Source organism: Gallus gallus, chromosome 5, assembly GCF_016699485.2.
Source record: "Gallus gallus isolate bGalGal1 chromosome 5, bGalGal1.mat.broiler.GRCg7b, whole genome shotgun sequence".
Lineage (NCBI taxonomy): Eukaryota > Metazoa > Chordata > Aves > Galliformes > Phasianidae > Gallus > Gallus gallus.
In genome coordinates, this window is record NC_052536.1 from 51,348,929 (window position 1) to 51,371,205 (window position 22,277).

At 42.0% G+C, this 22,277-nt stretch overlaps 1 protein-coding gene across 2 annotated transcripts in view; it reads right to left on the reverse strand.

Moving 5' to 3' along the window:
* Window positions 1–22,277, reverse strand: part of AHNAK2 (AHNAK nucleoprotein 2) — a 61,533-nt gene that overhangs the window by 34,724 nt on the left and 4,532 nt on the right. Inside the window, exon 1 of one of the 2 annotated variants that reach the window (XM_040701329.2) lies at window positions 15,038–15,146. The exons of the other annotated variant lie outside the window; for it this stretch is intronic. The gene's annotated coding sequence lies outside the window, so the exon portion shown is untranslated. Of the gene's footprint in view, window positions 1–15,037; window positions 15,147–22,277 lie in introns of those variants that run through there. 2 annotated transcript variants of the gene reach the window in all.

Here is a 22,277-nt window from a genome sequence, read left to right on the forward strand (position 1 = left end):
TTGCCAAAACACAGCCCTGTCCAGATTTAGAAACAATCAGACAAGTGCATTTATTAAAAACCATCATTCTCCCTGTATAGTCTTGATTGACAGCCCTGGAAACTAAATTTCTCAGTCTTCAGAGAAAGTATTGCTTGAGAAGTAGCGGCCATAGCCCAAGGTCAGGCACTGTAACAGGCTGCCTAGGGAGATGGTTGAGTTACCATCCCTGGAGGTGTTCAGGAACTGTTTAGAAGTTGTACTGAGGGACATGGTTTAGTGGGGAAATATTGGTGGTAGGTGAATAATTGGACTGGAAGACCTCAGAGTTCTTTTCCAACCTCGGTGATTCTGTGATTTTATGATTATATTTATATATTGTATACTTACATAGTTTAAGCTAAAGATTCTTGCTGTCTAGGAAGACTTTTATTTCCCTTTACTCTACTGATAAAATTCAATGCAAAATTAAGTACCCAGATGTAGCAGTATTAATGGAGTGATGTTACTGTGCCTGGATGTCTCTCTGGTATGCTCAGTATAGCCCCTCTCAAAACAGGAATGCAGAAAAAACCCTGTAGCTTTTCCAGAACCTTTTATGGGGGCTTTTATATAAATAACTGCCATTGGAAGCAGGTTTTCTGTTTAAGAAAGAGTTCCCTGGGCAACTTGTTTGGACGTAAATCACGACAGAAGAAAATATCTTCTAAGCTTTTAAGTTCCTTAATGTATATGTAATACCAGAGATATGGGGAAAAGGTGACAGAAAATACTTGTGGGAAAATATTTTACATCAAAGATAAAGTTAGTTGTTCCCTCACATTAAGATAAAAATATTTTCTGTCAATAAACAGTGATGCTAGCAAGGCAGTATTTGGCACCGCTCAATTTCTCTTGTTTTTATGTAGTGTAGGGAAGACCCCCTAAAAGCTAAGAATTTCTGGAAACAAACAGAGTTTACAACACAAAAGCTCATTTTCAGATAAATTCACAGACTGAGTCAATTAATAAAGTTATGAATATATCTCTGGTCACATTAATATAGTTCAAATCTGAACTACAGACTGAGTTTTCAGCCCCTAAGTAGTCAGTTTTCAAAAAAATTCAACAGGTCAAAATATTTTTAAAACCACTGCCTCTTTGTTTTGGTTACTTGGTACTCACCTCTTTTTTGGAAGGCTTTCCCTAGCAGAGGTATACCAGAATTCCCTCTTGTCTCAGCGTATTCTAAACTTATCTAAATTTGATAATGGTTCTCATTTACAAATTCAGTTTGTGAACTTAATCAGTACTCTTTGAAATTAGAAATTAGAATCAAATAGTTGAGGCCGAAAAGCACTGGGTTTATGTATTAAGTTATAGAAGGAGAATTATTTGAATAATCTCATTTTCCCCCTCCGCACCATTTAGACAGCCACTGAAGCACCCAAAAATAACAAAGCAGCATGCTTGCCTAACAGATTAGATGAAAGCATAATTTAGTTAAGGAAGTAGATTTCAGTTTTATGTTTCACAGAGGCTAGTATAAACAACAGGAAAAAAAAAAAAAGCCAACAGTTTTTAAAGACTCGTTACTACAATCCTGGATTTCTTTTTGATTAAAGACTGAAATAATGAGAAATTAACTGTGCTGCGGTTCATCCATGTAGTAAATGGGGGAATAACTGACATGGGTGGAGTTGTTTGAAAGCACCAAGAAAGCTATTTTTTGGGTTTGATAATCAACCCTAGGGCTGATTCATAACAGTTGCAAACATTCAGAGCCCCTCTTGTCATGAGAAAATAATGCTGTTTTATGGAATTGAGTAACTTTCTTTATCATAATGGTCTGTTCACAGATAGGGTAAATATTTTTCAATTCACTTAAAACAGGATGTGCTCCTTTTGAAGGCACATAGTAATATTTTTCTTTATGAACAGCTGTTCTAGATTGAGACTAACGTACAAGAGAGTTTAAATTACATTTTGAATGTAATTGAAATCAACAGCCTTGCACCTATGTAGAGTTGGTGTAAAGAAAAACTGGGGATTCAGTTACAGTCTTTGAGATCTACTGCAAGTAGATGGGTCTGATTTTGCTCTCAAGAGGCTTTGCTGGTTCCATTTACATCTGTTCAACTGAAGGACAAGCCAGCAGCTTGTCTCCACTTTGCAGAATGCCAGGTAGGTCACCTGTTGAAAAACATTGAGAAGGACCTGTTTTTCTATACATCCTTGCGAATCACATCCAAGCACAGATACAAGCTGGGCAGAGAATGGCTTGAGAGCAGTCCTGAGGAGAAGGATTTGGGAACCTCAGTTGATGAAAGACTCAACATAAGCCAGCAATGTGTGCTTGCAGCCCTGAAGGCCAACTGCATCCTGGGTTGTATCGGGAGAAATGTGATAAGCAGGTTGAGGGAGGTGATTCTGCCTCTACTCTGCTCTTGTGAAACCCCAGCTGGAGTACTGCATCCAGCCAGTCATGTGTAACAGAGGACATAGCTCTCCTGAAAAGTTGTGTTTGTGCTCCTTGCCCCATCACCATATAAAGCTTACAGTCAGTGAAGCCTGAAAAGGAAAATGATTCCTACCTTGAAATCATGAGGTGGAATAATTTTCAGTTTACTGTCAAAAAACAAAAGCTTCATCATTATTTTACTGCACTATTTTTGAATTCTGTATTCCCAAAGTTCTCTGTGAACGTGAACGTCAATAACATTTCAGCAATGACAGAACTATTTGCTTCATATAGTGCTGTTTGGGGTTGGGTTTAACAGAATTCTGCAACTACACTGAGAGCATAATTTATTTTTTCTTTATTACAAGTACTTTGAACATTACTTCAGAGAATCATAGAATTACTTGAGTTGGAAGGGGTCCTTAAAGACCATCCAGCCCAACTCCCCTGCACTGAACAGGGACACTGACGGCTTCATCAGGTGCTCAGAGACCTGTTTAGCCTCACCTTTAGTGTCTCCAGGGATGGGGCATCCACCACATCTCTAGGCAGCTTGTGCCAGTGCCTCACCACCCTTTGAACATTCCTATGGGAAAGGTCTGTCCTTTTTTGACAAAGGGAAAAAAGGAAACAGAAAAATGTCCAGGCTGATCTTTGAAGGGGATAAGCAACCAGCGTGCTCCTGTTTTGAAAGAAATTGTTTGGCATCTTTCAGTGCATGGTTTGATGCAACTGGGCATGGATGGAAAATCAACAAATGCAACCCATCCATTGCCTACAGTCAGTCCTACTTCAGGAGCTACTATCTGAAAAATAAGTCCTTTTACACTTCTGTGCTAGGCAAATCAGATACGGTAAGATTATCTCAAAAGGTTTTGAACAGACACCAGTGCTCAGATCTGAGGGCCATTAATGCTAAGCCAAGAACAGTGAACAGGGCCAGGGCGAAAACGTAAGGTCAGCTGGGACATGTTCTTCCACTGATTGATTCAGTTAGGGAAAAGAGTTCTTTGGTTTTTGGAACACAACTTGCCAACAATTGGTGCTAGATCTTGTTCCTGATCTCTGGATGTCAAAGGCCCATTTTAAGAGTGCCATGCAAAGTACACAATCCTGCAGGCTTATCTGCTGCAGCTGGAACCACCAGTCCATTTAAGAACTTCTGGACAGGTATTAGCATCATGTGGGGATACAAAGGCTCTGGGCGAATTGTTACTCATTGCTTGGACACACGTGGATAGTATTCATATCTTATTCTGTATACATCCATAGCAGGGAAGGTCACAAACATTTCCACAGCTAAAAGCCTGAAGAGAGGGCTCTGAAAATGTATCCAAACAGTTTCTAGGGAAGTCTAAGCTCTCCTTTCTGAACAATGCCAGCGCAGGGAGACTGGAAAACACATTTCTCATGCATGTGTTTTGCATTAAATACAGCTGTCAAAAATGAGGAGGGCTCATGTTCCTGAAAAGGTGCAGTGAAGACAAACAGTTGGAATAAAGCATTAACAGGAATGTGCCTGCCCTGCATAGGTAATAATCACCACTTCCACAGACCCTCTGAGGCAACCTTTAAACGAGCTGGCTTAGGGACTGGTAGCTGTCTAGCTGTAGGACTTCAGTGAATGCTGCATAAGCAAGATGGAGAGAGACTATCTTTATCCAAGCCCCCCTGTCCCTGCTATGGTGCAGATAATGCCTTCCAACTGTGTTGGCAACGAATTGAATCCATCTACTTCAATCTGATAATGCCTACCTCCAATCATTTTGCTGCAGTAAAATTATGGAGTTGAAACAGCAAGGGCAAAGTGCCTTTTTGCTTACTTGATGATGATTTTCCTCTTATTCAATAGATCCAGGTTGAGATATTGTCCTCTGACCTAAATATACATGATGAAGGAGTTCAGACTGACTTACACCAGTGCAATAGCAGAATTCAGCTTACGATCTTCAAATGACAACATCAATTCACAGATTTGATCATTTCACTGTAATATATTCTTTGTGTTTTTTATAAAGTTCATATACTGTCTAACTAACTGTAGTCTAACTGGGATGCAGTTGTGTGGCAACAGTGTACCACATAAATTAAACTAACTCTGGGTAATATCACCAAAAAAAAAAAAAGTGTTTATAGCTTCATGCCAGTTTCTGACTAATGCTTTTGTTTGTTGCTATAGCAAACCACACATGAATCTGATAGCCAAAAGCATGTTTATGACTAACCTTAGCTCTCTGGGGATCGAAAATATGGAATAAAAAAAATCCTCGCAACACAATGCAGGCAGAACATGATAGGAAACACCTTTTTTTGGCACGAGTTACTATGAACATTAAAAGTGAAGAACATCAAGAATGGAAAACATTAGGAAATGGGAACTGTGGGAATAACCGGCTTTAACCCTCAGCAATTCAAGTACAACTTTTATTTCACATTGCAGACTTGTCTGTGTAGCACTGGAGTACACTGCAGGAAGTCCTGGCTGGGTGTTAAGGGATGGATTTAAGCCTATGAAGTCTGGAGAAGCTTTGGATCACACTATAAAACATTCAGATCACTTTACTGAAGATAATTTTTACACTTTGTCTTGACATGTAAGATAGTGGTATTCACTTAATTAATTTCTAGTACGATTTATACCTCGGGAGTTTCCAAGAGCCTGTCCCAAGAGTGACACCTCATTACATTGTACAAGCACACAGTGAAAGAACAATGCTACCCCAATGAGCTTTTTCATCAAACTAATGGGGAGAGCCAAAGAGAGAAGGCAATGGACAGAGCAGAGCAGAAAGCAAAGATGAGAGGCAACGTGACTGTGCTACTACAAAACATAAGGATGAACCCAGGTGTCTCGCACCCCAGTTCACTTGCCTGATTCAGGTTGCCAAGTATGTTTCTGTAGGAAGAAGAATGCATGTCTGCCCTGCACAGGAGGAAAGATCAATGCAGCTAAAGTGATTCCTAATCTAGGATAGTTTACAGCAAATCTACGTTATGCCAGGCAAAATTTGTGTCAGTGTTGCTCTGTTATTCTTAATAATTTCCCTCTTCCATGGGTGAAAAAAATAGATGAGACTATTGTTGCACTGGTGTTTTCTACTGATATTAGTTACTCTGGCCCTACACTGCACACTGCATCTTTATTCACAGATTCTACTCTGAATAAAGACATGATTATCACAACTTGTGGCAAGTTTTCCCATTGTCTCAACAGAGAGTTCTGTGATGGTATACAGCTCTGTGGAGAGGACTGTCTGACCAAGCACTAGTGTTCCAGGCATTTTCAAGGGAACATTCATGAAGGCTATTCTGACCCACCAGTAGGCTAAACAGGATAGGATAACGTCACAACTGGAAGTCTACAAAACTCTGTAGGACTCAGATAGAATCACAGAATCACTCAGGTTGGAAAAGACCTAAAAGATCATCGAGTCCAACCATGACCTAACCATACTACGTTAACAACCCTCTGCTAAATCATGTCCCTGAGCACCACATCCAAACAGTTTTTAAATGCATCCAGTGACTCAACCACTTCTCTGGGGAGCCTATTCCAGTGTTTAACAACCCTTTCTGTAAAGAACTGTTTCCAAATATCCAACCTAAACTTACCCTGGCACAACTTGAGGCCATTTCCCCTCGTCCTGTCACCTGTCACCAGTGAGAAGAGACCAACCCTGCTCTCACTGTAAGCACCTTTCAGGTATTGGAATAGAGCAATAAGGTCTCCCCTCAGCCTCCTTTTCCCCAGACTAAACAACCCCAGTTCCTTCAGTCTCTCCTCATAGGGCATATTCTCCAAGCCCTTCACAAGCCTTGTTGCCCTTCTTTAGACCTGCTCCAGCACCTCCATGTCCTTTCTGTACTGAGGTGCCCAAAACCAAACACAGTACTCAAGGCTAGGCCTCACCAATGCTGAGTACAGGGGCAGGATGACTTCCCTAGTCCTGCTCACCACACCATTCCTGATACAAGCCAGGATGCCATTGGCCTTCTTGGCCACCTGGGCACACTGCTGGCTCATATTCAGCTAACTGTCCATCAGTACCCCAAGGTCCCTTTCCATCAGGCAGCTTTCCAGCCACTCCTCCCCAAGCCTCTAGGGTTGCCTGGGGTTGTTGTGACCAAAATGCAGGACCCAACACTTGGCCCTATTGAAATTCATACGGTTTGCCTTGGCCCATTGATCCAGTCTATCTAGGTCCCTCTGTAGTGCCCTTCTCCCCTCAGGGCAGATGATACCTGTCGGTCATTTAGTATCACAGGATCAAATCCTGAAGCACCCAGATTTTATTCTGTGCATACTCAAGGAGAACATCCATTGGCCTCAATGAAACTACAGCATGCTCATCTTGTAATTCAGACTGATATAGCTAGAGTTCAGCTTAGACTGCATCTTGTGAAATCCAACAGAATGTGCAGCATTCTACACAGTAATCAAGCCTGCATCCTTATAAGAGTAAATAGAAAAAAAAAAGTTATCATTTTGTTGTTGAATCCATATATGCAGCAAGTATTATGAGACAACAGAATGTCACATAAAGTGAAAAACAAGTCAAGTAAGATTCCAGCTATAGCCTAAATATCACTTCTTGACTGCAAAGCAATTGCTAGCAATATGCAGAAGGCCATGCAGGACTTTCTTTCTTTGCTACAGCAACAAACAAAAGCGTTAGTCACATTTGTTCACATTATTTTTTTAGTTCTTAACATTTGGTTGAAAACATAGCTTATGAACAAGTAAAAAATGCTGCTAGGCTTTCCCCCACCTTGGGAACCTGAAAAGCAAGTGCCATATGAAGACCATTTCAAAACAGCCACTCTATTTCCTGTGACTTACCCCAAAGAGCAGCTTCTCTTCCCTAGGACCACCATTGTAAATGAGAAGAAAGATCATAAGTATAGATGAGAGGCTGCAAACTTGACTCATGCCATGAATGACTTTCCCATCTATAGTAACAGAAGGCACTGGTTACTAGTACCTATGGTAGGTATTTACACTGGTACAGTGCTACACGTTGAGCACTTTTCATTTTGGGCTCTCCAAGGGCATACTCTGGGGTACTGATCACCCAGTCAGCATTGTCTGATATAATGCATATAGATATGCTGCAACATCTGGTCATGGTCACCAAAAAAGTCCCTGCACTTGCCCAGAGCACCTCATGAAGGTGTCCAGCTGTCCCTGCCTCACAGAAAGTGAGGTAGCAAAGCAAAAGAGTGACTTGCACAAAGTCACAAAGCAAGTTGGCAGCAAAGCCAGCAATAAATACAACCCAGATGTCCTGGATTCTACCTCCTCCCTGCACTATGCTGCCTTCTCTGAGCTCAATGTTGAAAGGAAATGTTTTACATTTACTCATCCCTCCTCTTCCTTTGTCAATAGAAATAAAAGCAGGCATCTGACTGCCTAAGTTTTGAATACTCTGATGGTTTCCAAGGCTTGTGATGAAGTCAGCCAACATTTCTATTGAATCCAGCCCTGATGGACAACGAAAACTGATTTCTCTGCCAACTTGCCTATCAGTGCAAAACTTGCCTAAGCACATATTATATAGATATGCATTGCATCTATACATATTTCATGGCTTTGCAAAGAAACACTAATTGCAAAAACACTATGGTTGCAACTCAGCCAGGAAGTAGACTGATCTACTATTAAAAAAGAAGCAGCAGCATTATTTTTATATGCACAGGTTTAAATCTAGGCTGTGTACCTTTGCATTGTGTTGAAAGGTAGAGAATCTGACAGGACAATGCTCGGACTGAATGTTCTGTGTTCTGCTTAAAGATTGGTGGCTCATTAGTATTAATTTTCCAGCTGTTGATTTTTTGAACAGAGTGCCCAGTTATTTAATATTTGGTTGCTGAACTGCCTGTGGAGTCTGTGGAGAGGGCCAGTTCCATTTGCTTTCTAAAACCAATGTAATCTAATTTTATGACAATAAGTCGTGCCCTTCCAGCAGAATATCATTACCTCTTCCAGCCAAGGTGAGTTCAGGTCTCTGAGCAGTTAAAAGCACTCTAACTATTTTTCATCCTCAAGGCAAAAGCCACTCTGTTTTTCCTGCCTATATTTATAAAAGTCTGTCGGGGAGCAGTAAGTGTTGTGTTGCCATAACTCTGCTGCCAGTGAGCTGCTGTGGCTACTGGAGGGGACTTCAGAGGAGCTGGACAGACGTCATGAGGAAATGCAGTGTTACACGTTGTGTCCATCTGTCCTCCAAACACTCATGGGGTGTGACTTGACAGTGGGAAGAAAAGCTTTAGCAGCAGCTACAGTCTACCTAAAATATTAAGCCTCTTTTTGCAGGACTCCTTTCCCCCCCCCCCCCCCCCCTCGATCAGAAAACAAATGCACATTTTCAGAGCAAGATTTTGCATTCAGCTATGCTGCACCAAGTTCACAGCATTCACACACCCGCTCAGTGTGCCTGCACCACGAGCACTTTGCATGCACCCACTTGCTGCATTACTGCATCCCCAGCTTTGCTCCAACCAGCAGGGATTTATTATGACTGCAAATTTCTCGGATCTTGTAGACAATGAGACAAACCAAAGCACAGCCCAAAAAAGCCTCCTTCCTTTCCCTGTAAAACTATTTCCTCATTCCTACCACCCCTGTTTAGCTTGACTGGCTGGACACAAAGCCTGCAAGTCCTCTGAGGCACATCCAGTAGGTGGCTATTTTTCACTTATCTCAGTGGGAACATTAACCTGCCATCAGGCTGCAGCAGCAATAAATGACAAGAATAAATCTTGAGAAACATGACTGGGTTGTGGCTTTTTTTTTTTTTTTTTTTGTAAAACAATAGTAATTCTGACAGATTTGACTCTGCCTTCCTCCCATAGGTGTTTGCTTCTGCAAATCCTCTTCAGAGCAGAAAAGCATCACTCCTCTCCAATGCATGTGCAGCCAGGTTAAGGACGTTGCTCCTTGCTGGAATTGGTCAGTGCCAGCTTGGCCAGTCCCAGCTTCCTCCAACTGAGCATGCAGGCCATGGCTGTCCACTCCTATATTTTTCAAGTGTGCCCAAGAGTCAAAACCTTGTCACAGTCCATCTTTGTCTCCTCACAAGAACAGAGCTAGCGAGTAGTTAGCAAATCTGTTTGTGCTGGGGTGGCAGCCAGCTCCTGTTTGGGATTAGAGGATGATGGTTTTCCTTCCTTCTCCATTTCTTATCAGGTATTTAAAAGAGAAGGATTTGTGGAAAGGAGAAAATGTTAATTTTCACGGGGTTTTGTACCTCTTCTTTCTTTTCTTTGCTCTGGTGCAAGTGGAAGCCCCTTGGGCTCATGAGGCTGTATCTTTGTGTGCTGTCCTGCACTGCAGCACAAAGGTCTGCAGGCACTGCTGTTGGCTGTGGCAGCGGAGCATATGCTGGGCTCCCCTGTTCCCAAGTATATCTTTTTGCTGCAGTGTAAAGCATACAGTGTTGGTAAAGCATACAACATATACATTATAATTAGGTAATTTTTGCCCTATGATGAGCTTTCCTGGCACAATCCAGTACAGTTATCCAAAAGCTTCTCTTTAATCTCTAAGGAGATATAACTTTAAAAAGAAATACTTTTTTCCTGCTATCTCTACTCAACCCATTTCATTCACAGATTCCTGTTAGACTGACTGAAATGGTTGTTAAATCCACTGAGGACACAGAATCCAAATATTGACTTAGATTACTGATTTCTGTGCTATTACTAAACGTGTTCCCTTCATGATAGATCTGTGGGGTTCTGCTTCCATCCAGCTCTGTAAATCACAGAATAACTGAAATGTCCTCTTATAAGTACCAGTGTGCGAAATACTTTTCTAAAGTCTGTTTTACATCAAGGTTGATAATCTTCTAGACCAACACTTTCCCCAAAAGTAGTGAGTAATAGTCAGGCCTATGAACACACTGCCCTTCACAACACCTCCAGCACTCTGTTCATAGGAAGCATGACAAATTAGTTATCCTCATAACTGTGCACATTGTTTGCGTCTGTAGTCATCCATCACCACGAGTACAAACCCTACATGTAGTCACTCTCATGAGGAAATGCCCAGTTTGCCTCCAAAATGGGCTGTGACTAACGAGTTACTTTAATTCAACACTGAGTTGTCCAAGCTGTTTGTTGCACAAGTCATTCTCTTCTCACAATCAAGCACATTATGTGAAAAAAGCCAACCTTAAGGAGCGTGAGGACACAGTTCATATAAAAATCAATGCAACCTTTCACTAGGACATAAATCAGACCCATTCTGGCATATATGAAAATATTTGGGGAATGTTTAATGACATTTTTGCATTCTTGTAAATTTTCTGCTTTGGGCTGATTTTAGAAATGGTAACAGGGACAGCTCAGTTCACACCAAGGAGTATCACCAATCGAAACCATGAGCTTTCTCATGTTAGTTTCACAGATCTCCAGCTCATAAGCCTTCTGATAAACACACAGACATTTCAAACAAACAAAAAACCCGCAACTTTTTGGATACTCATCTGACCTGAGGGTGAGCTGTTAACCCCTTCGAGGTTCACCAAAAGCTGTTTTCTAACTAATTCTCTTGGGCATTTTTTCCCCTTTGGAATATAATGCCAACATTGGTTAGAGTAGTTCTTGCTATGTAGCAAGAATATCTTGGAATTCCTTTTGAGCTTCTTCTTCAAGCTGAAATTTCCATTTTTCAGTTCACTGCCCCAAATAATTCTGTCTAAAGCTGGATCTTTGGATTACAATGGGAACAACGTGAGACAAGGAAAAGAAAAGATCTGGCATGTGCTTATTTTGAGGGAAAAGGAGAGTTACGACTGGCTGAGAGTGAAAAGTCTGGGTGCTGTGGCAAACAACACAGCAAGAAAATGAATAAGTGACCTGTGGGAAGTGGAATGGCATTAACTTTCTAGTGGTGGAGCGTGAGGATACTAAGGAAAAATAGGGATAATTAGACCGGTGAAGTGTGTGAGCTTCTAGGATTCAGTGCATGGTGAAGATTTTCTGTCAACAGTAGTTCATTAGAGTATTTATCTAAGAATATGCAGAAATGAGAAGAAATGCATGCAGCTTGAACCTTTTCTTTTAGATGCTGGGAGGCTGAGATGCAAACATACCACTAGTCAAGGGGGGAGAGTCGAGAGGTCAGTGGACAGGTAGGAAGGTATTTAAAATCTGATGGCAGCAGGGATAACAGCTGCTCCCGTGACTCTGCAAATATCAGACATAGTCCACTGCTATCAAAATCAAGGGGTGTTTGTTCTCTTAACTACAGAGGAGAAATAACATTTGCCCAGCAGTGAAGTTACTATGACTTTAGAGTCTCAAGCATTTATCAGTAGGCTTGGAAATCATATAAATCTTATCTCCTCCTTTAAAAAAAAAAAACAACAAAAACCAAAAAACAAACAGATAACTTTGCCCTCTGAAGACACTGCTATCTTTATTGGGCAGACGAAGTGGACAGGCTAGGTGCCTGTTCTTCTTCAGGCACTTGCATTCTTGCTTTATGGAATTTTGCAGGGACTGTTCCTGCAACCTGGGACTCACTCCCTGTGGAGCTGCAGTTCCTGAGATGTGGGAGCAGATGCATCCTCCAGTGGTTACTTTGGCTTATTATATGCTATAGGAACCTCAATATATTTTGTTTCACCCTCTCTAAACACATTTGGCCAGATTTGGATGGCAAACTCATGGCCCTTCCTTCTCTGTCAGCAGACTATAGACGTACGCTCTGCAGGAGGACAGCACTTCCTTCCTGATATTCACTTAGGTACCTGTAGCCTCCTTACAGAACATAAAAATGTTGGCAAGGAGTATTTAGCATGTGAAAGGTCCTCTCCTAGCATGCTGTTTTGTTTCCCCAATATAAAATAATGTATTTCAGCCTCAACCTTAACATCCGGAGCACAAGGCATTAGTGAACACGTAGATTTAGTGAGTTGCCATTGCTGCAGGTCATCTGAGGGATCCTTCTTGCCACAGGGGTGTTATCCTGATCTCCACCTGCACGGTCCCAGCAGGGTCTAAGCTCAGCTCCTGCAGGAGCTCAGCACTGCTCCTCTGTCCAGTGTTGGAGGGAAATGCCTTCCAGGCATACTGGTAGTTACAGCTAAGGGAAGCAGGAAAGGCAGCAGCTGTCAGGTGATGCTATCTGGAAAATAATTTTTACCCAGAATATAAACCAGTAACTTTCATACTTTGGAACGCATAGGCTGATATTCTGACTATTTAGAGCTTCTAATTAGAGGAATCCTAGAAAAAAAAAATTACTTCTGCCCCTTGGTGTTTTATACTTGCATAGAATGGCTTCTTTGCCCTAGTAGAAAGCTCAAGGAAAGATAAAACCAACCCTCTGTGCATTTCAGAGGTTGAAACCAAGGCAATATACATTCCTATGGCTTCACAGAAGGCATGATACTTCCACATGATCCCAATACCATACATCCTACCCCTCCCACTGGCACTGATACCAATAGGGAAAGTGTCAGTGAAGTTCTCGGTGTTGTTCCCTGGAGAAGAGTGGCTCCAGCCCAGCCTCCCTGCACTGAGCACAGGGCACTGAACCCACCAAAGTCAGTAGGAGGTTAACTCAGAGCGCAGCGATTCCCTTGACTATGGATTACAGATGGTTGGATTTTGTTTCAGTGATGAGCTTCAAGTACAGCCAAAAGTGAACAGAGGCACGTTGACCTCATAGCTGTGAATGCAGTTTGAGCGTCCAAGACAATTAAAAGCATAAAGCACACGCCATCTCCGAATCCCTGGCAAATCAGTGCTAGAAGTTACTGCTGCCCCGTCTGCCTGTGAAGACTTTAACACCCTCTTCATAGAGGTTGGAAGGCAGCCATCCCCAATGAATTACTTATAGGCTCTGACTAGAGGCAGGCTGGCTTCAGCTGGAGATTTACACAAGCCTCGTAATCTAATAGTAGAGTTTACTTTATGAGAGTGCCACACCAAAGATAGTAAAATGCAATTTTCACTAACAAATCTACATGCTTCCACGGAAAAGCTCCAGCCATCACAGAACATGTCAGCGCTGCACAGGGCCTCACTCAGATTTATAGTTTTCAGTTTATGGTTGAAGAGTTATTGTTAACTCCATTGTTATAGAGTTACGGCAATTAAAAGCTCCAGTCACACTTATCATTTTAACCATAACTAATAAAACCTAATAAATTCTGAGACACGATGTGTTTTCCTGTGCTGCTAAACATCTGCAACCTTTTCACACTGGACTTTTGACCTGCTAAGCTAGATTTTGGGAGTAAATTGGCTGTCGTAAGCTTCTTTTCCTTTAATTTGCTGGACCTGCACAGTTCCTTATAGTTTTTCTTGAATGTAGTATGACGCAGAGCAACGCAATGCTTAGAAGTTTCCCTTTGTGAATGCAACAGATGATTGTAAGCAAAGTCCTGTATCTCTTTAATTAAAGAGTCACCTTCCGACTTTCTGCGCTTCTTGTTTTTTAAGAACAGTATTTTTGTTATAGAAGGATAAGCCCTCAGTGCTTTCTCATGGGTAATAGTCTTTCTCTTTTCTCTCAAAGCTTTAAGAACACTTTTCAGTTTTTCTATGGGTGGCCGCTGATAAAACTCAGAGCACCTGAAGTCATGTGTTCAGAAACATATTAAGGTGCTGGATGAGGCAAAGGACAGGTGGACAGAAAATTGTTACCCAGCATATTTCCTAGCATTTTGTCACCTGGCCTCATCAGCCTTGCAGCAAAGACATTCAGGATCCCACTTCTATAGACAGCATCACTTATCTGTTATTTAATTCTTCAAGGCTGATCTTAAGTCTCAAACACCACTAGCATACACAGATTCTAGTTCCAAGTCAGTATATTATCATGATATCTATATATACTGCAAATGGTATCTCTTGAGATATAATATCCAGACAAATAAATTCCTCTTGCAGAAGCACAGACACTATAAACATCTGAATATATATATATGGGGAAAGCACACAAAAAAACCCTCATATTCATCAGAAAACAACCTCACTGTACGTACATTACAGTTTGCACCTTGCAACAACTGGAACAACTGGCAATAAGGCTCTGTGTACTACAAAAAGAGTTGCGCTATGTTTGAGATCATATGATGGGTTAAGCATACAGGGAGAAGAAGTCAGAAAAACAACGTGCGTGATCTGGAATAGAGATTACTGAATGGAGGGGTGTGTATGGCACAGAGAACCAACATCCCTCGGAAAACTTGGGGAGGCTGAGCACAGAAACTTAGAAACTCCTGCAGTACCAAAGGAGCACAGAAACTTCAGGCAGGCTGAATGTATTTGTTCATCCCTGACCGTTTATCTCCCTGTACACAAGAAAGAAGCAAAACCTGTGTGCCAGGTGGGATGCACCTCGGCTGGAGCACTCACTGTGCCTTCCCCCAGCGGTAACACTTAAGCCACAGTGGCTGCCGGTTTCACTTAACCAGAGCAGCTGGGAACACTACGATTTTATACTCAGAATGCTCAGTTTCTGCATTAAAGAGCACCAAAACGCACACGCCCACATCTCCTCGCGGCACTGAAAGCCCGTTGTCTGCTGCAAACTTGTGCATCAAAGAGAAAAAAAGAAAGAGAGAGACTTTCATTAAAAAAAAAAAACCAACAAAAACTTACCAAAAATAACTGAAGTTCTCTAAAGTTGCCCTGAAGTTGAAATAGCCCAGAACACCAGTGCAGAGCCTGCCTTAAACTCTCTCTCTTTCTCACTCCCCCCTCTCTCTCCAGCAATTGGAAGGAGGGCTGTGCAGAAATTCAGCAAACAATTTTCCTTCTATGTCGACCGGGGCGTTCCTCTACGGGCAGAAAGGGGATGGCTAAGCCTGGGTGAGGCTTGTTGCTCTCCCCAAGCCAAAGAGCTCTGTCGCAGATTACACAGCCTGTGAAATCCAATCCCTTTCTCTACTAAAGCAACAGCTGTACTGCTTCAGCTGGGGCAGGAGCAGTGCACAGACCCAGGGCTTGCTCCCGACTGAGTTTTCCATGCTGGGGCAGGCAGAGGAACGGGGGTTCCTGTAAGCTCTGTGGGTTCTCCCTGCTTGGTGCCTACAGCTGCAGGAATGAGTGCTCGCAGGGTGGAGGTACGGGGCAATTTCCTCGTGACCGAAAGTATATGGGATGTGGGCGCCGGTGCAAAACAAACATCTCTTTTCCTGAAATTCATTCCCAGCCTTGCTTCAGGACATAAGTGGGTAATTACCATTATATGTATTAGTAAACTCTCGTGCAAGCATGCACACAGGCAGGATACAGTCTGTCACAAACAGCACAGTACGAACGGGTTTTAAGGCTGCTCCTCTGTCCTCTACATATTTTTTTTTTTTGTCATTTTTTTTTTGTTTTTTGCCATCAGTTTAACTCTTTCCCCAAAAGCCTGAACTCTGAGCTGACAGACCTTGCATCACGTTCACTGCTACCATGATCCACAGCTTGGGGTGCCAGCATACTCTGCAGCACCATCACATGCAAAAAGCCACTCAGCACAAGCAGAAACTGCTTTACTCAAACTCCCAACTCTCCTCTCACCTGTTGCTATTTCCCCACCCCCAGTAAGAATAAGGAATTCATAACACAGCTGATTACTCCCTCCCCCCCCCACCCTGAGGAATTCTTCCCTCTTCTGATTACACCTCCCTTAAGTTTTGAAAAATCACAGCAAGAGGTCTCCGTTGGGGTTTCCTTGTTTTGCAGAAGTATTTGCCTGCTTGTTTGCATGCTGTCAGACAGGTGAGAGGTGAAGGGGTGCGAAACACAAACAACAAGTAAGCAGCCCTGGCTGCTTTGCCAGCACACTGAAGCAGGATGTGAACAGGTAAAATCCTATACCAGCCAAAGGAACTTGTGTTTGCTGACAGGCTGCTTTCATCTTGTGGCAGATATGCTGTGGATTTTTGTGCTGTCACCTGTGAATAGATTTTAGGATCTTGAGTTCTGTATTTTCAGACCCAGCTTTAGAATGGATGCACCCCATTTCTACAGTGGGCATGCTGAAACTGGTCAGTGAAAGCTGAGGGTACTGCTCAGCTTCCTATCATGAGTGGATGCTTAACACAGGCATTTTGTAAAACCAGGTCTCAGCAGAGCTACAATGTTTATATCAAAGCCAATTCTGGAAAGAATTTTGTGTAATTAATGCAGACTATTATATTGAATTATTAGTTTCATAAGATTGCGTATGTAGGAAAATGAGTCAATACTATATATAATTTTATTTAATACACAATTTCTCTGCGTGTGAACTAGGCAGTGTTTCATATTATTATATTAATAGATAATGTGTATAATAATCATATAATTAGTTACGATATAGGATACGCAATTATATATAGTATATATAATCTTATACAATTAGTATAAATTCCTGTGAGGCACAACCCAGTTCATACGTGAGCAGTATTTTCTCATAAGTGTGACATCCACACTCATGAAACGGAATAACTCAGTGGGCTGCAGGCAGTGTAGGGAGGCCTGGCAGCGAAGGAGGGAGGAGAGGTGATGTGAGTATGCCAGTGCCAGAGATCCACTGTTCCTCACTGTATCAGGAATCAAGCAAGACCTGCTGCAGCTGCTCCTGGGATGGAGGTGACCTGAGCCTCCTGAGCTTCAAGACCTTGAGAATTCAACTCACTTTTTGGCTTGCTCTTCTGATATCCCCATTTCTATGTTCAGTCATGGAATCACAGTGTCATTAAGGTTGGAAAAGACCTCTAAGATCACTTAGTCCAACCATCACCCCACTACCTCATGCCCACTGACCACATCCCTCCCACAATCCCTAAGGATTCCATGATTCTATATTGATGGGTGTTTCTTCTTCGATCTTTCCAGCATTTTTAAAGCCCTCATGAGACATGCATGGCTAAGTTGACAGAAGCCAACTGTTTTTTCCATAAACGTGGAATAAATTTTTATGGTTTTTTTTTTCTTTTTTTTTTAAGGTATTGGGAAATCTGCGTTCATTGTCCCTGGCTTTTTTCCAGTTTCAGCTCAGGACTGAATGCATAAGCACTGACATCTGAGCGGTGCCGTGTTGCTATAACTCTACAGAATGCAACTCGTATAGTAGAGATTCATCCACGCATAACTCGAAGCCTAAAATCTTCCCTCTTGCCAATCAATAGAAGATTCATATGGTGGAGTTCCAAGACTATTTAAGTGTTTTTATCTGACTGACATGAACAGACAATGCTCGCTTGATTTATCTGTAAAAAAGCAACAGGGTAGCACAATCTTTATCAAACCAATTACTTGCCTTCTGAGCTATTGAAAACATTATACCAAGCTGATGATTTTCAGTCCTCCAAATGATCGTAGCACAATAGAACCAACTAATTCACTGGGCATACTCCATGTAGCCCTTCTTATTTAATCTTTGTGACAGATATCTAAATATTAATAGAAACTCTCTAAATTATGCTAAGGCAATACTGGAAGATCCTCTCCGCTCTGTTGCCTTGCCGAGGAGTACAATTACATCTTGCATTTCTCTATTCCACCTCTAGCCCTGTTTTATAGCTCCCTGTATTACAAATTTGTTTTCTTTCATTGGTTCAAAGGTAAGGCTGAGAATACACAATGGAATGATATAAGCTTGCTTTTATTATTGTTATTCACACCCTGAGTTGTGAGTGGACTGATAATAAGCCTGCACATAAGGGTGTGATGCATTATTAGTAATTGAGAAAGGAGAGGAATAACAATGAGAATTTTCCTCTTTGTCCTTTGTTCTAAAGAGAGGGAGATAGGATGTTCACAGAGACTGCAATAAAGCATGCTCTGAAGTACAAATTCATGCACTTTTTCATGGAGGGTTTAAGGATGATCATTTCTGTTCTTCTCCCTTTTTAACAATTTTGACCATTAAGAAATTTGGGAGAAAAGTGGGAGGTCACCAACTTCCTCAAGGATAGCAGGGACCAGTTACATGAAGTGGACTTGTTAACTCAACTCAGAAATGATTTAAATAACTGTGGACCTCGGGCTTAAAGAGAAATAGACTGATAAGAAGAGGAACCACAGAAGTAAGAAAAAGGCAGGAAAAACCAAGAACAGTGTGAACAGAAGGTGTAGAAAAACTAGGTGTCAGACAAGCCATGAGAGGAATGAATAGATGTCTGTGGAGGGATTTGGCCACCAACAATCAGATCAAGCCCAGAAGAAGATAAATATCACTGTAGTTACTGACTTGCAGATGTCTTTGTCACCCATGACTCCACATGTTATTAAGACATGAGAATTTATATATTTTATAATCTTGAGGTTTGAAGTAACAGCCACACAGATTTCCTCTGAATTTCTTCTCTTTCACAATACAACAGCCATCATTTTGATTGATTTTCTCCAAAACTTTTTTGCGTATATCTCATGCAGCTGCAGGTAGGCATATAAACAGAGAGAGAGCCAGGTATGGAAATGAGATTTCATCACTGCTCCCTTTAAGAAGCCTTGGTGTTGAACTCAAAGACCTCATTCTGAAGCCAGGCAATACAAACACATTCCCCCCCCTCCAAATAAAATGAATGGGTGTAATTCACGTATCTTGTAACTTAACTGGAATCTGTCTTCTGAACAGGTTAGTCTTGTGTTCTTTATGATCTTTTCATCTGAGAATTTACCCAAAAGAAGCTGCACTGTCTACATGCTCTTGGTGGGCTCTACTAACACTGCGTGTTGCACTGACAGCAGGCTGGAAATGCTGGTATTTCATGTAGTGACAGGTTTCTCCTCTGTAAAGAAAAACGCACGTCAACTCCACAGTTTTTGGGTGGAGAAACCAAATTTGGGCTAAAGGAAAATAAACCCAGGGAAGAATTGTGCATTTTCAGAAAGTCAAATGTTTTCTTCTGGGATTCCTAAATATATATATTTTACTTTAGAGGTTAGTATTCTTGCTGATGAGGGGAGAAAAAAAACTAAGGAAGCTAAAATTGCTGATCTGCAAGTGTAAATAAAAAACTTCACCAACAACAGAGAAAGCATTATTTAGAAACGAAACAACATGAGACAATTCCAAGACCAATCATTTCATGAATAGGAGAAGATGAAAAAGGAGTAGAAAAAGGAAACCAATTCACCCTGGAAAGCTTCTTTTACTTTGTCCTGGGGCATATGCTCCATCTCCCTTTGTCCTCCCAAATGCAGTTTCACCAGCCTTGACAGTGCTGGCATTGACTTTCTACAGACAAAATGGCTTGGACAGAATGAGCCAGAAAAAAAGGAGCCAGCCAGATTGAGTGCCAGTGCAACCATAGACCTGGGGGAAAACTGCTATAATTAGCAGGGCCTGTGCAGGAATTGAAGAAACCATAGCTCTTGTGGACTTGCTGCCTTCCTGCCCCATCAGCTGTGGATTAGTGCATACGGAGCAGAGGAGAGTCTGGCTGATGAGCCACCTAAAAGCCAGTGTCCTCCTCCTCTCCCATTGGAGACCTGCCTCCAGACTGAGTGCTGCAAAGGGCTTTAATTAAAAGTTAATATTTATTCGGTGTTCTCTCCAACCAGCTCTTTTCATTTTCTTTGCTGTGTTTAATTCCCTTCTCAACTACAGTTCAGAGCTGGCTGACCCTGGACCCTTATTATTTTAATATTTTAGAACCTGCAATATTGGACAGAAGGCAGAACTAGGAATGCCCTTGAAAAGTGAAAATTAGTGTCAAACAGCTGACAAGAGAAGAACAAAAGTGTGTTTTCAAGCTGGAGAGAAGGGTGTTATTGCCCACCAATAACCCGATTGCACCAGGTGGCAATGCTCAACTATCTGAGAAAGGAATGATTTAAAACAAATTATTTGTTTTCTCTGATGTCATTAGGCTGCCTTAAACCCTTTTCTTTTACTACCAGCTCAAATTGGTCATTTTTCTTCAGTTTGAACATCCATAAGGAAAAAATGTCCTAAAACCTGCCAAACTGTAAATACAACGTTAACAAGTTCTGTACTTTTGAGTGACAGTATACTGAGTTGGGTATTTCTGAAGAGGAATGTACCATAAAAATTTTTGTGGGACATTTGTTGTATTTGAGCAAGACACATTTTTTCTATCAAATTTGAAGTTACAAGGATGTATCCCTGATGTTTTTCGATCTTGTATAAATACCAGACACTGATAAAAGTGAAGTATTAACATTTCATACAATAGTTCAGACCGCACTGGAAAAGAGAAAATTGCAGTTATTGTAAAAAAAAACATAAATTGTTTGTTTCTCTATGGTGTTCTTGGCTCCTTTCCTTCCTATCAGACACTCCATAGAACAGGGGCTTGTATGGTCAGGGCTTATGACAAAGGTGATTCTTCTAAGTGAACCTGTGGACATCGGCTGGCCCTTGGGAAGCCCAGGTGAGCAGGAAAATCTAACTGCAAACAACCCAGCCCCAGCTTCCTTCTTCCTTAACACACAAACTGTCCACCTCCAGGCTGTGAATGTTCACCCTGTTTTGTCCCTCCCTCGCTGGGACTCAACAAGGGTGTTCTGTGGAAAACCAGGGTCATTGCTGCCGCTGTGCCCTGGCTTGGTGCATGTTGTTGGCTGCCACAGGGAAGGGACTCAGTGGGTGACACTGGAGACACTGTTTGCTGTTGGAGATCAGCAGCATGGTGGGATTGATTTTTTGATGGAGTGAGCTCCTTGGTTGGTATCAAGTATTCATTAAGTCAACTGATGGGGCAGATCCAAGTGTTGGAGGGCTTTGTTTTAAATAAAACACTCACCACAGAGTGACAGAATTCCCTTGCAGGGGGAAAAGCCAGAACTGCTGGGGAAAAACGAGATCAGATACCTTGTACATTCATCTGACATTGGCACCTCATCTTTTTCAGCTGAAGCAGCTTGCAAGTGCCCCAGAAGGACACTGACTTCCTCTTTGCATCTCAGTGCTTTGTAGATCCGGGATTCTTCCCTCCATGTTTGCTGTTGCTGAAACTATTGAGACGTCCCATGTGAAAGACACCCTCCTCCTGGAGCTGTACACTACACAAAGCAGCCCTGGTGTCCCGGACATGCTGCAAAAATCTTTTCTCCTCACTGAACTGTTGCATTTGAGTTCAGCTGCAGATGACCCAAATGACTAAATGAACCCTTATGCACCACAATTATTTCCCTCTAATTTAATAATAATGATGATGGTAAACAAAGTTACTGTTCGGTCTTGCACAAAACATGGGGCCATGCTGGTTCTGCCTGCATTTGTCCATAGATAGGAATCGCCAAAACAAGAGCAAATAACTCTCGTTGTTTTAAGAGGAGAGATTACATATATGGTGGAGTTTGGGCAACAGAAGTGCCCTCAGTTTCTGATGCAAACTCAGTGAACGGGGGATGAAAAGGAAGATGGCAGAGCCCCAGATGGCCTGGGGGCTGGAAGCAGAGCCTTTCTGTGGGAGCACAGCAAAGTGGGAGCCACCAGTGATGAGCTGGGCTCTTCCGTCAGCTGCTAGCTCATGAGTGCTTGTTTTCTGGTATATCTGCTCATGCAGTGCTCCCTGCTCACACGCTCTGGGGCTCTCTCCAAGTCCCACAGGCAGCTGCAACACTGGCCTGGCTTTGTGCATGGGGTGGTCAGGAGCCAGCACATGTGACAGTAGCTCCGTTCCCATTTCACGCTAAATAAGCACATTTCATCACCTCCTGCTGATGGTATCCTGAGTATGGAGAGGTTTGGTTAAACAGTGTTCACCTTATAGATTTCCAAACTCAAAATCCTGGTTTCAGGAAAATATGCCTTTTCCAAATATTGAACAAATTCAGCAGAGAAAGGTGTATGATAAGGAAATAGAAAGGCAAAACTGTGATTAGTACCAGTTCTATGCTTAAGCCTCATCTCCTAGTCCTTAATGTAGATCTTTAGATGAACAGAGAGAAA